General features: G+C 40.1%; 1 long non-coding RNA gene across 2 annotated transcripts; it reads right to left on the bottom strand.

Annotated features, from left to right (window-relative positions):
• Window positions 1–2,510: 2,510 nt before the first annotated feature.
• LOC145423099 (uncharacterized) lies at window positions 2,511–5,136 on the bottom strand. 2 transcript variants are annotated; one of them, XR_013904208.1, is made up of 4 exons: window positions 3,782–5,136; window positions 3,536–3,698; window positions 3,225–3,417; window positions 2,513–2,929 (listed from the first exon to the last, which is right to left on the bottom strand). It is a non-coding gene; the product is annotated as an uncharacterized LOC145423099 (long non-coding RNA). The 2 variants fall into 2 exon arrangements; XR_013904207.1 differs by having other exon boundaries at window positions 2,511–3,417.
• Between the last annotated feature and the right edge of the window lie 10,150 nt (window positions 5,137–15,286).

Below are 15,286 nucleotides of genomic sequence, written 5' to 3'. Positions count from 1 at the left end.
GGACAAGCATTTGCATTCACACCAAAGGGCAGTTTTGAATCACCAGTTAACCTAACCCCATAAGCTACATCTTTGGACTGTGGGAAGAAGCCAGAGTACACAGCCAGAGAGAGCCCATGCATTACAGCAGTAAAAAGTGCCTAAAACAAGTTAAGAAGTTGTATAGTACTATCTATCTTAATGTTCAAGCCTGAGTTTCAAAAAATTTCAACATAGAAACAAAGCACATGCAGTCAGCTCTGCATGCTGTAGGTCAAACTGTCAAGACATACGAGAAGACCCCTCCTAAAACCAGAGTGATGTCACCATGAAGCAAACTTTGACGGAGTCCCCCAATAACAGTGTGGTCCTCCTAAGTCACATTTGGGTGGTTAACACACACACACACACACACACACACACTCAGATGTTATCCAGACTTGCACTTTGAAACAATGAAAAGGACCTACAAGCCACGGTCCATGTAAATCACATCACACCCAGGTGACTGCCAAACACACACACACACGGCATCCATAAAGAATGATGATAGATTAAATTATTAGTTCATTAAGTGGTACACTGGATTATATTTACCCTTTCAGGCTCTGGATGTTTCAGGTCCAGATCATTGTTTGGAAAGCTGTTTGGTTGCGGCTTTAGGCAGCTCACAGTCTTCTGAATCTGGCTGGTCTCAGTCTTCGTGTGTAACAGATAGAGAATGAAGACAAAAGAACAGTAATCTGACAGTTACTAAAAATGCATCACTCAAGAGGATGAATAGACCATTTCACTATCGGCAAATAGCGTAAGGTACACATCGTGCATGAGAAACATTCATTAAAATCTGTCCTAGGTCAATGTTACCTCTTCAAAATCTTGCACTGAAGAAGAATGCATGGCTTCTGAGCCTTGCTGAGGCATTTCTTCATCAAGATCCTGCAACAAAGAAAAGATGGCACAAAGATTAGACCAAGTGCTCTTCTTGCAACTGTACTGGGCAGTCCTGTGCTTCTGTCTTTAATTTGCATGTGTGTGTGTGTGTGTGTGGGGGGGGGGGGGGGGCTTTCCACTCAAGAAATGTTTTCTTCTGAAAAAAATACTGGCTACAATAATTAACAACTGATTCCTTTGCAATCATCCATCCTCTTCCACTTATCCTTATCAGGATTGTGGGGTAGCAGTTTTGGGGCCTATACCAGCTACCATAGGGCAGTACAACCTGGACAGATCGCCAGTCTAACATGGAAGGACAAGCATTTGCATTCACACCAAAGGGCAGTTTTGAATCACCAGTTAACCTAACCCCATAAGCTACATCTTTGGACTGTGGGAAGAAGCCAGAGTACACAGCCAGAGAGAGCCCATGCATTACAGCAGTAAAAAGTGCCTAAAACAAGTTAAGAAGTTGTATAGTACTATCTATCTTAATGTTCAAGCCTGAGTTTCAAAAAATTTCAACATAGAAACAAAGCACATGCAGTCAGCTCTGCATGCTGTAGGTCAAACTGTCAAGACATACGAGAAGACCCCTCCTAAAACCAGAGTGATGTCACCATGAAGCAAACTTTGACGGAGTCCCCCAATAACAGTGTGGTCCTCCTAAGTCACATTTGGGTGGTTAACACACACACACACACACACACACTCAGATGTTATCCAGACTTGCACTTTGAAACAATGAAAAGGACCTACAAGCCACGGTCCATGTAAATCACATCACACCCAGGTGACTGCCAAACACACACACACACAGCATCCATAAAGAATGATGATAGATTAAATTATTAGTTCATTAAGTGGTACATTGGATTATATTTACCCTTTCAGGCTCTGGATGTTTCAGGTCCAGATCATTGTTTGGAAAGCTGTTTGGTTGCGGCTTTAGGCAGCTCACAGTCTTCTGAATCTGGCTGGTCTCAGTCTTCGTGTGTAACAGATAGAGAATGAATATACAGTGCATTTTTGAAGAGGCTTTTGAAACATTAAATAAACTGTATGAGAAAGATAAGTTTCAAGCTATTGTCTTTAAAATATTCACTGTCATGTATAGAGAATTTAAGGCCCTATGATTAAGAGACAAATAGTCAGTGTGATTTCTTTATTTTTTAAGCCATTGCTAAAGGAGTAAAACAATCACCTGTAGCAGCAACGAACTGTCACTAGGGCCCATTTATCTTCAAGGGACAAAATTTAAAATGAATCTAACTAAAGAGGCTACACAGCAAAATCTCCAGTGTTAAATTAACACTAGAGAGTGTCTATATGGGTCCACACAACACTGTTGAGTGTTGAATTAACACTTTTGACAGTGTTATATGTTTAAAAGTAACCTAGTCAGTTTTGAAGATTAACAAAGACTAACACTGAGCAGTGCTGATTTTCTAACACTGGAATATTTCTAACATTTTGAGTTATTTTCCAGTGTTAGAAAATCAGCACTGCTCAGTGTTAGCCATTGTTAATCTTCAAAACTGACTAGGTTACTTTTAAACATATAACACTGTCAAAAGTGTTAATTTAACACTCAACAGTGTTGTATTTAACACTCAGAGGTGTGGACCCTTATAGACACTCTCCAGTGTTAATTTAACACTGGAGATTTTGCTGTGTAGAATCACATTAAACATCAATCACTGTTAAAATTTAGAAACCGAAAGCCATTTTTTATTTCTGCATACCTGCTGATATTTTTTTAGTGCTTTTAGAGGGCTTTGATGTGGCAGCCATCACAATTGCCTGTTTTCCATTAGTACCTACCCCTGTTTTTCCAGTAGGTTATAGTACCATGTAGTTTTTCAGTAACTACTGCACCAAGGTTCCAAGTGATCCAAAGTGATCAGAAAATTTGACATAGACTGAATGCCACCAGGTGGCTGGTCAATGGTGTCACTCGATAAGTTATGAGTGCGCCTCCTTCGTGAAAATCCAAGCCATCATTTTTGAAACTCTGAAATGTTTGAAATAGCGACCAAAATTAACAGCGTGATCCCTGAATTGAACACTAAAGTATAGACTGAGCAGCAGGCATTTTGTCACCTTGACGTCCATGCTTGCTGTGGCATTTATATCACTGGATGCTCGGCTGCATTGCTATAGTTACCCCAGGCACAGTAGGTGATACTCAATTTCAGTGAAAAACTAGATGCCCTAAGTCACGTTAAGCCAATTTGAGTAGGTACAAATGTAAAAATGGCTTAGGGTATGCAATTTATCAGTTCCAAAAAGTACAATTGTAGAAATACCTTGCATCTCCAGAGCCAATCCGAGTCACCATAATTATAGTCTATTTCTTCGCCTGGACTTATGTCTCTGCTTGCAAATAAGCATAGATGGGGCTTTCCATTGATATTTAATATTTTCATCTTAGCACTTGGACTGATGTGGTTGTCGTTGACAAGTCTGCCTAATGACCCATCTTCTTGAGATGCATCCACACTGTGGGGTTAGGCAAAAAAGTATTAGCTTAACTAGTTAGTTAGGAAGCTTTTTTTTTCATAAATCAAAAGCAATGTGTCATTTAATCTTAATCAAACTACACTGATATAATACGCACCACCAGAGTTTTCCATCAAACTTGAATTCAAACATGAACACCTTCAGGCTGTCATGATAAACTCTGTGTCTCCGCTCACATTCTTCTTTTGTTATGAGTTTACCTCTGTATTCCAAAAGAAAGTCTCCTTTTTGGAATGGAACAGTCGTGAAAATGCCCCGACCTGAATTGCAGAGGCATACCAAGTGAGTGACAAAAGACAAAGTGACAAACTCCAAATCTAATCCAAACTAAAGACCAACTTACCTTTGAAGGCATTTATGTAGTGGATATCAAGTCCCAGTTTGTCCCTTCCAGCAGAAACATGACAGACTGCATCCTCCCGTGGAGGAATGCGTCTCCTTCGCATGTTCTCCTGTACGATTGGCTGTATTACCAAAGCATATAAAGTATTACGATTATCGTCATCATTGTCATCATCATCAGTAGTAGCAGAACTAGCAGTAGTGTAGTTTACAGCATAAACACAGCTGACTTATTCATAGTGCTAATTTATGCCTTCTTTTAAAATGTTAAAGGCCTAGTACTCAAAATGGCGACATGTGACATTTCTGTAATGGCGACTGCAGAGAGTGATACAAGTACTGAGAAAGCTTAGGCATCAAAACTGTAAGAAGTTTTTTCTTCAGGCATATAAATAAATACACGACTAAATACACTTATACCCTTGCTTTTATTTTAGGGCTGTCAGCAGAATGACAGACATTGGACAAACTGCCCGAAATTAGCTAACAGCGACATCAGGGATTTTGACTCAGACTGCGCTGGTTTAATTGTTAATCGCGTTAGTCGCGATGTCGGCATTAACACGTTTAAGCCACAATAATGCTTTAACACCGAGTAAATCCTAACACGGGTTAGCCCGCTTTATCGCGTTGACGCGGTTAGTCGTCAGCCCTATTTTATTTACTCAATGACAAACGCTGGGGCCGTTTTACTTCTTCAAAGACTCACTAACAGTCCATAAAGCATAAATTAAACCAGTTTAATATAGGCCTGTGCACCTATAATTTCATATAGTATTAAAGTCATGGTGCATTTTACATTAAAAAAGGCTTACCTTTGTGTTTTTAATCCGTCTTCGTATTGCCGTCGACATACACTTGTTAAAGGGCACGCGCGCGAAAGTTGTGGCGCCGTTTCCTGTAGGTACCGCCTATATATATAGCCTACCAATCACAATGACTTCCGGCCGTGTGTATTGAAAATGTGTATTAAATTGCAGTACCTACACACATCCACTCTAACTCGAAACGTCGCTGTGCAATACACTGGAATACACAAAAATCAGGTGAGGGGTATAGGTGGACTTTTAAGAAAATCAGAAAATCTTTTAATTATAGTTTAATAAATGAATTTACACTACAGTTTAAGCAAATACAGGTCAAAAGATAAATAATGACCTCATAAGAAGTAGAAAAAATTATTATTTAGACACTTAAAAATGCATTTACAAGTCATGTTTTAGGGGGACACATGAATACACAGCAAAAAGTCGAAATGTCCCCGGAGCCCAGGTACAGCGCAGGTCAAATGTCAATCCATACCACATAGACGCACTCACACACACACACACACACACACACACACACACACACACTCTCACATAGAGGATGGCACACCCTTATTTTGGATTTTAGAGGAACAAGTCAGCAGCTTCAGAATCCTGACTTCATGTTAGTGGGGTCCTTTCCTCACTCATTTCATCGTCTGCACGATAATGAGTCAGTGGTCCCTGTTTAAATGAACAAATCACACTGTGCAACTTTTACTGATGCACCATTAGGAAGATACTTACAGAATGTTTGACCACCTTGTAATGCAATGGCATTGCACCTCAGCAGCAAAATTAAAATGCAGACGTAAGAACAGGACAACCTGGCCAACATGAAGTCTAGATTGTTAGCAATGGAGAAATTCTATGCCCACGAGTTCAAGAGAAAGGTTAAAAATATTGCCAGGTGCATTAGAGTCCCAACTCTGAACTGATGCTGTCAGCCTGAATTTTGCCATCAGGTTTGGGAACAGGGCAAGCATCTGAACTTTTGAACTATACCAACATCCTTTCAACCAACACAAACAAAATCACTAAGCTCCTACTATCATGTCACCTCTTGCTCTGTAGGTTGTCAATACTTACTATCTGCACAGCATATTAGCACTGCTGGGATTTTGAATTAGATTCTGGATTTAACACAGAGCCTGTGAAGAGAAGCCAATATTGGAGAAATATCTTTTTCTAGTCTCTGTCAGTACTCTTGCTGCAGCATTTTGGATCAAATGAAGGCTTTTCAGGGAGTTTTTGGGACATCCTGATAATAATGAATTACAGTAGTCCAGCCTAGAAGTAATAGATGCATGAACTAGTTTTTGAATGTCACTCTGAGACAGGATATTTAGAATTTTAGAGACATTGCGCAAATAAAAGTATTTGTTTGATATGTGCATTGAAGGACATATCCTGGTCAAAAATGACTCCAAGATTCCTGTTTCTGGAGGCCAAGGAAATCCCATCCAGAGTAAGAATCTGGTTATAGACCATATTTCTGAGATTTTTAGGACCAAGTACAATAACCTTAGTATTATCTAATTTAGAAGCAGAAAATTAGAGGTCACCCAGGTCTTTATATCTATAAGATATTTCTGCAAGTTAACTAATTAGTATGTTTTAGCAGACTGCACGGGCAGATAAAATTATGTGTCATCTGGATAGCAGTGAAAATATATGCTATACCTTCTGATGATGCTGCCTAAAGGAGCGCAGAACCCCGTGGAACTCCATAATTAACCTTAGTGTGTGAAGAGGACTCTCCATTTACATGAACGTATTGGAGTCTATTAGGTAGATATGATTCAAACCACTGCAGCGCAGTAGCTGTAATACCTACAGCATGTTCTAATCGCTCTAATAAAATATTATGGTCAACAGTTTTGAATGCTGCACTCTTCAAATAAGCCATTTCTCTGCAGATGATTAGCTAGCTGTTTTACGATATGTCAGTGGTACTGAAAGTAGCCGACATAATGTTACACCTGTGAGATCATTATGAGTAATGTTTTCTCTAGTGGTTAAAATCTTATTTGTGAAGAAATTCATGAAGTCATTATTGGTTAATGTTAAAGGAATGGTTGGCTCAACAGAGAGCTAACTTTTTGTCAGTCTCCAATTCAGTGATCTTGGCCTCCAGAGCTGTGAATAGACTACATTTATTACAAGTATCATTTTTGCTAAAGGAGGCCGAGGAGTAACTAAACATCTGACACAATGAACAAGAAAGTGCAAGAGGAACAGGTGAAGAGGCCGTGTTGCTAGAGAGGCAGCTACTAGCTAAGAAAAGATAACAAATCTCTAAAGACACAGTGAATGAATACTGTGAAAACAATTAGCGGGTACTTAAAGCACATGAAGATTGCACTATGAAATAGGATGTTATCAAAAAAATTTCAATTAGACCCTGTGCACGAGAAAACGCTAACTTCCTGTTTAAAGACTGGATGTAGGGTTGTACATTTCCGGTAGCTTTATTTTGCAGTCAATTGCTACTGCGAAGGTGGACTCAAACATCATGTCCAAAATACAAAAACGGAAAGATTACGTTGAGTTAAAAACAGCAGAGGGTGGGAACACTCACCATTGCTGTGTCATAAAAAAATCAAATGATCAATTTTGATGTTTGAAGAGCGTAGATCGATTGTTTGTTTATATCACTCAACACAAGCAGAACTGCATCACTGCATGCAGAAGACACATCGTCCACATTCAGAAGCACATCTCTGTATAGTGACAGCTGTTATGATTTAAGCAGGAAAATGTCCAGCATTCAAACTACAGGTGAAAAATAGTCAAAGCCAGATGTTTCCCCGTTATGTCGATATCAGTACACACCTACACAGCATGTCAACAAACCGTGAAAAAAAGGTTAAAAAAAAATAAAATGAATGATTGCGGGTAAGGGTCTCTATATGTTAGTATTTACGAAGGGTATGTTGTGACTTATCTTCACAATTACAGTGGTCCCTCGCTATAACTCGGTTCATCTTTTGCAGCTTCGCTGTTTTGCGGATTCTTTTAGTGCAAGTTTGCATGTTTGTTTGTTTTTAAAGCGCCTTGTGTTCTGCATCCCGATCGGCTGTAGATCATTGTCGATCTCCTCCATGCCGTGCTCTCCTGTACAGTACAGAATCGCTACATCGATCACTAGCAGTGTGACTCTGAGGTGCTGTACTGTATGTTTGTAAGTTTTCTCCCCAACAAACGCAACAATGTCAACGAAACGTTTTACACCGTCAAAGGCACCTGCGGTAGCACCATGCACAAAAACTTGGACTTCTGGACATGCCAAAGGAAGGTAGAAGTTACCGTTTTTTTTTTTTTTTTACCATACCGCGCACTGGATTATAAGGTGCATTAAGCTTAAATTAAGCAATTAAGCTTAAAGTTAAATTCATTAGTTCTAAAATCTGTCATTATTATTTATAGAAAAACAAATATACTGAGAGTTTTTTTTACGAAGGTTTGAACTTTGAGAGTGTTTAAACAAGACAGAAAAGTGTGAAACTGTTCATGCCTGTCTGAGAAAAGTGTATAAAGTGTTTAGTGACGAGTTTTACAGCCTTAAAATATTTTTAAAAAGTAAAGCTGGCTACTTCGCAGATTTTACCTATCACTGGTTATTTTTAGAACATAACACCCGCGATAAACGCGGGAAATCTATATACAAATACTGAGAAATGTCAACCCTCTCTCTCTTTTGCTCTGAGGTGCGAGGGAAAAATGATGAACATCATCTACAGATATATTCGGTAAATGCCCAAGGCATCTTGAGAAATGTAATTCGCCACTTGATTCGTCAATTTGGTTGACTTTTTTTTTGAAAACCCAACCGTAAACAAGACGCGAGTATCACACCGGAAACAAAGCGCCCTACAGGAATTTCCCCACCGGAAGTAGCATATGCTGAGGTGCACATAGTCTACTGTAAGTTGTTTTAAAAACTGAGCTGAAAGATGTGTTGCACATGAATAGTGCTAATAAAAAGCCAGAGAGGGCTACAGTGACCACTGATTATTGTTAGGGGGTGTGTTTATATTAAACAAACAAAAAAAGAAGCATTTCCACAAGTTAAAATGACAACAGCCTTAATAGATGCATTTTTATAGCATTTTAACCTCCATTTTTCTATTTGCACTTGTTTCTACAGTAGAATTGCAGGGATGATTCGTTGAAGTCTCTTTGGTTGGTTTTCAACTCTACTTTGTGTTGTTGGCTTTGATTTCAACCTTTAACACTAAAAGAAAGTATTTCTTCATTAGTGTAGGGATTTGTGTGAGCTAGTGGCACTCTAGCCCAAGGTTTGCTGCTGATTATGTACCTGTGAATTTCAGTCGGTGTTACAAAGCAAGGTAATATAACAAGTATATTACTTTCCCCATTGAGTAGTTAAATAGTATAACGTATGATTTTATTTTGAAGTAATGAGTGTGTAATTTGTACCTTTGTTGTTTTGTTTTTTAATAACTGACCCCAAAACTGATAGTTCTAGTCCCTTAATTGTCATATATTTTAAGTCCCAGCAGCCCCACAAAAGTTCTTTTTCCAGTCTTTTAAACTGTTGGGACAGGTGCAAACCCACTGACAGCTATGACCGCAATGCCTGTAATTTCTCAAATCTTGAACCTCAGATGTTTTGAGCATTTGTAGGAGTCATATTTCAAAAGCAGACAGAGGCTCAAGCCAGTACTTTACTACTCACACTTTAGCACAAATGGTGTCTGATTTGCACTTCAATTGTTTTTGAAAACAGTGAAGGTCAGCTGATGGGATTTCAATACTCCAACCATGTTTCACGGGTGCAGATAAGAGAAGAGAACTTGTAAGAGAAGTGCTCTCATTGTCCTCATTATGTCACTCCTGCCATTGGTGGGGCTGTTGCAGGTTTGTTTGTTCTGGCTTGTAGGGGGACTCCTCTGGTTCTGCACATGAGGGTCTATGAGCATGTCAGAACTCTGAGACATTTCACCAGCCTTAACCCTGCACTGGGAATGTACTGTCAGACTCATATGAGTCATAACCAGACAGATCTAAGAGACTTCTGTAAATGTAATATTTGTGGTCTTTTTTTTAGGTTAGTATTTATCCAGGATGTGATTTGGCTTCAGCTGAATCACCATTTTCCCAATTTTTGAGTAACACGAGAATAATTCTACACAGCAAAATCTCCAGTGTTAAATTAACACTAGAGAGTGTCTATATGGGTCCACACCTCTGAGTGTTAAATAAAACACTGTTGAGTGTTAAATTAAATCCAATCCATTATTATTATTATTATCATGTTCTCATTGTATTTAAATTTCAGACATATAATCAATATTGTATTTCTAAAACTAAAAAAAAAAAGGGGGGGGGGGGGGTGTAAATACAGTGGAACCCCGACTTACGAATACCCCATTTAACAAAAAATTCAAGTTACGAAGGCACTTAACAGCAATATTTCTGCCCGTGTTACGGCAAAATGCCCACGTAACGAAATCCGCTTGTAGAGTACGCTTGGGGAGTGTGATCGTGTGTACAACGTCTCTTTATGTCTGTCTCCACGTTGGTTGAGTGTGGAGTAAGTGCATATGAGAGCATGAGGGTGGGAATGGATGTTTGTATCTGTGTGTGCCTGTATGTCTGTGTCTATATGTCAGGTTGGGTGTCAGGCGCCACCTCTCTGGGGACATCTCAGGCCCTCCAAGGTTTGGAGGCCTATCTCCCCCTACCACCACTTCCCCTGCCAGTGGCGGACCCCCTCAGACATCGGTGCGTTGGTGGTTCTTTGTGTCCGGGGATGGGCGTCCAGGTACACACCGGCTCACTCCTTGGCGGCCGCTTATCGGGGCCTGGAGCCTGGGGCTCGCTCGGGCCACTTCGGAGGTGGGGTGCCCCCGGCCTCTCGGCCTGGGGCTCGGTCACTCAGGCGCAGCTGGCTGCCGGCGGAGCTCACGGGCGCGTCACTGCAACTCCCCCTGGCTTCTGCTCCGCGGCTGCTGAGTGAGCCCTCATCTGGGACTCTCCTCAGCTCTTTCCGGGACAGTGGCGCGGCTGCCCCTCTGTTGGTCTTCCTTGGTCTCTTGTGTTCTGGGGGCCTCTGGATGTCTGGAGTTTTGATCTCCTCCACACCTGCTTCACGCCCTGGAGGACGGGGCTGTGGCCCCCCCCACACCCTCTAGCAGATTATTACATGAAGGAACCTTTTGAAAAACAAAAAACAAGCGCGTCCATGCTCACAGGTGTACACACGGGTGATCACACCCACAAACTACACCCTTTTTGGCTCCTACCTCAAAGCACACTGTGTTCTGTTGATCTTATGTGCTGCACAATAATGTTTAATATTTAGTATTTACTGTCATATTCCCGTATATCATTGTGATGTTGTTTATTCTAGTACTCTTGTTCTCTTCTGCTTGCTTTCTTTTTTCTTTCTCAGCAGGTGATCCAGGTGATTGATATATGCATTTTTTTTCTCTGCCCGTTCTGTTGGTTTTTGTCTTTTGCCCTTCTCCCCCGTCCCTCTTCTCAGCTGTTTCTCTTTCCCTCTTTCTTTCTCCCCTTCTTTCCCCCAGTCAAGTCTGTCCCGTATTCAGTAAGTGAAAATAAAATAAACAATAAAAGGTGAATCAAATGGACCATTACGGCAAGGCTGGGATGGTCAGTTTGGTAAAGTAAATCCGTTGGGCATCTTTCTTTGCCTTTAGACAACAATTCTGATGGCAAAAGAGCCAAACGGGACAGGCCAAAAAAAAAAAAAAAAAGAAATCCGCTGGCTCTGATTGGCTGAGCCTACAATGGCCACAATGCCTTGTGCCTTGTGCATTGGAACAACAACTTATTGTTGTTGCAGTTAGCAATTAACCTATAGCCTATCGTTCACTCAAAAGGCGCGATGGGTGCTTCAACTTACAAAAATCTTCAACTTACGAAAGAAACAAACAGTAACTGGCTTCTCCTCTTTGTCAGTTTATCATATCATATGCTGTAGCTCAGCGCATAAGGCTCGAAAGAAGAGAGCGCATATTGTATTAAAATACTACATAAAACAAGCATAAATGCTACGCATACTTCCATCATTTTTATCCATTCATGCTAGTGTTCAGCTTGTTGTAGAAAATTAGCACTGCCAGATATTTCTCTCGCTCATCAACGAAAATACACATTTTCATTTCTCAAATGTCGTTCTCAAAGTTGTTTAGCGACTCTGTGACATGATGACTATCATGGTGTCGCTGTAGTTTTTGTGCTGTGTTCATGCACTTGGCTTTCTGAAGGACATTTCTGTATAGCTTGGATGGTACTTTTTTTTTTTAGAGCCAATACTGTCACTAATAAGGTTAGAAGCAGTCTTTGCTGCTATCAGCACCCAGTTATAGGAGGCATTACAGAACAGGTGGCTCTTCAGTTGCTTTGGCTTTGAAGATTCTTAACTCTGACAGGCGGAGATGACTTTTGCTGAAGTGGTGTCACCACTGTGTTTTGAACATTTTAGCCATTCCAAGCTCTGTTGGAACTGCCACGGCTGAGTCTGTGTAATATCGCCTGTGGGTGCATTTCTGACTTTTACTTTGCTCCTTTTTGCTTTCTGTCAGTGCTTCCTTTTTTGTGACCTGAAACAATTTTTTCCACTACAATTTTTTCCGAGTAATCCACGAAGCAAAAAAAGAAAAGAAAAAGATACTTCAAAAAAAGCTCCATTCCAGCCTTTTTAATGAATATATTTGTAGTTTAGCTTTATATATCAGGCCCTCATCCAAATAAAAAAAATGCCCTGCTCCTTCCAAATAGATTTCATAGTTGACATCAACAATCATCTAAGGTTATTTACTTGCACTTGATAGGCACTTGAATTCCATGCAGTAATTATATTTCAGAAATTGATCTATTTTTATTTGCTTATAAGAGTTCTCCATAAAGAATATTCAAAGTAAAGAAAAAGCAGCATGTGCTGCACTGTATAAAGACTCTACCAAAGGCTCCAAATATGCAGATATTGTACATTAGTTATTTATGTTCAGTGCCAACTGTCAAATCCAGTGTGGGAAGTAATGTGACATTTGTAGCGCAGCGAAAATAAGGGTGTGAAGGACAGGGTGATGGAAGGCCTATAACCATTTGCCTTCAAGACAGCTAGATCACCTCTCATCTCATAATAACAGTTAGTGCTTACATGACTAGTGTCTCTCTCCATAAACCTAACTGACTCTGGGTAGACTGAAAAAAGGAATGTAAAATTTCTTCCATCTTGTGTTCTTCCACAAAATGTTTAAGATTATAACACTGAAACTTTAACCTCCTTATTGGGTAACAAATTTCTGTTTAATACAGTTCCTGTCATTCCTATGCAACAGATGATTGCACTTCAGGCCCAGGCACAATTTATTCCTGTGAACTACAGGAGTGAACCAGATTGGATACCTATGTAGATTTCAAAGGCTTTCAGTCTTGGCATCTTACACTGTTTACCATGAAAAGATCTTAAATTTTCTATGAGAGGCTGAAGAATAGGTTAAAAGGCTACTAGAAAATATCTTTTCCCCAATTTAATTGTACTGTTATTGGGGTTTATTGATGTAGCTTACTGTAGTGCCATTGACTCTGCAGTCCCATAAAAAACTAAATACACCCCATGATTCAGTAGAACCACCTATTGCAGCAGTTTCTTGAAGTAATTCTTTTTGTATGACTTTATCAGGCTCTCACATCACTGTCGAGGAATTTTGGCCCACTCTTCTTGTTGCTTCATTTCGCTGAGGTTTGGAGTTCATTTGTTAACCTATAAGGTCCCTGTACACCATTTCAATCAGGTTGAAGTCTGGACTTTGACTCGGTCATATTGCAGCATCTTGACTTGCCTTTTTAAGCCATTTTGTCGGCATTTACTTCTGTGCTTGGGATCAGGGTCCTGTTGCATGATCTAATGTGGGCTGAATTTCATCTATGGGACAGATGGCCTCACATTTGACTCGAGAATACTTTGGTATACAGAAAGGTTCATCTTTGACTTAATAGCTGTGAGGAACCCAGGTGCTGTGGCTGCAAAACAAGCCATGATTAACACCTCCTCCACCACTGGGCTTTATCAGTTAACGGTTGCTGGTGCCAGTATACTGTGTTGTGTTTTGCCCAAATATGGAACGGTGCATTATCCACTTTGGTCTTGTTTGCTGACGGGAAATAGTTCCAGAAGGTTTTGTTCATATGCAGCTTTGCAAACTTAAGCTGCGCTGCCATGGTTTTGGTCTGACATGTGCTGGAAACCCTTCCAAAAAAAAAGCCACATTTTTTTTGGAAGAGTTGAATTTTAACATTTGACATGCTAAATGTAAGATCTGTAGAGTCTGAGATGTGGCTCTTAGGGTTTTTGCAATTTGTCTGAGCATTGTCTGACCTTAGGGTCAATTTGCTGGAAAGTTCACTCCTGGGAAGATTGTGGCATTATGTTAAGACATCTCTGAATTCTGCAAATTTAGAAAACTGCCAAAACATCAGCACCTTATTAGCAGTTCTCAATAAGATTGTTCTGCTAAATTATTCTTGATTAAGCTCATTGCTGTGAAAGACAAGGTTAAAATCCTGGAATAACTCACTTCACCTTAACAACAGAGCTTCACCTCATTTAGATGATGTGAAGACTGGCAATTTTTTGCAAGCAGGAGAACAAATGTAAATTACAAATTCTACATTAGCCATGCCTCACTGGTTTTAACTCCACAAAAGAACAGACGGAAACCGGTGGCCACTGCTGCTACTGCTGCAAAGTAATTTTCAAGAGACATGCTGGTCAATCTCTGCTGAACAGCAAAACAACATGCGTCCTACAGCTTTCCATTTGAAAACTAATGGAGCTGTTGGGGCAAGATGTTTGAGACAAGTAAACCAAATGACACCAAAACAGCTGCTGAGGTGTGGCAACAATTTACATCTGCACCGCGGGTTACATGAAACAAGAACACCAAGAGTAACATACAATTTCACACTCTTAGACTCATGAACACTCGTGCCGTGTGCACATGCATAGACGCAATCCACTCAAAGGAAACACCTCCGCATCCTTCTTGGATGTTTTTATCATTCACTGTTTGATCCCACTTTCCTTGACTGTGTGTCTAACTTTAAGCCTGGCCAATTCAAGTGGCCAGGTGCAACCTCTTCAGAGTAGCTAACACAACAGCCCTCCAACACCACAATCATATGCAACAAATTATTCTGCCTTTTCACATTGCAGGACTGAAAACATCAAATCAGCTATCCAATTTTTCTTCTTTGAAATGTTGTGACCAACTGTAGCAGTCACACTGACATCCAAGAGACTTTTACTTTTCCTTCTCGCTCAGGACAATTTACAATAAGATATTTCTTGCTGTGTCAGTGGAGATGGGGAGGGGTGTTTGTAAAAGATCCAGATAGGTCCTTTCAGAGTTAGCAATGGCTAAAAACAGAGCAAAAAAATATGAATACCTATCCAAGTAGCAAAAACAACTGCTGGACATGTGAAAAGGCAACTGTTTGTTACAAGAATGCCATGTTAAAAAACACTGCTGTCTACATATGTTGCAGACTTCAGTTTAAATGCCTGGTTCGGATATTTTCAGAAATTCAAAAAATATTGTTCACTGTAATGTTTTTGCAAGGTCAATTTAGTGATCCCACAGCAAAGCCTTCAGGCTATTCCGCCCCATGCCTGGTTTAACTAACAGCTGATCGGACTGAAT

This window comes from Astatotilapia calliptera, chromosome 20 (assembly GCF_964374335.1).
Source record: "Astatotilapia calliptera chromosome 20, fAstCal68.1, whole genome shotgun sequence".
Taxonomy (NCBI): Eukaryota; Metazoa; Chordata; class Actinopteri; order Cichliformes; family Cichlidae; genus Astatotilapia; species Astatotilapia calliptera.
This window is presented reverse-complemented; position numbering and strand designations above follow the sequence as displayed.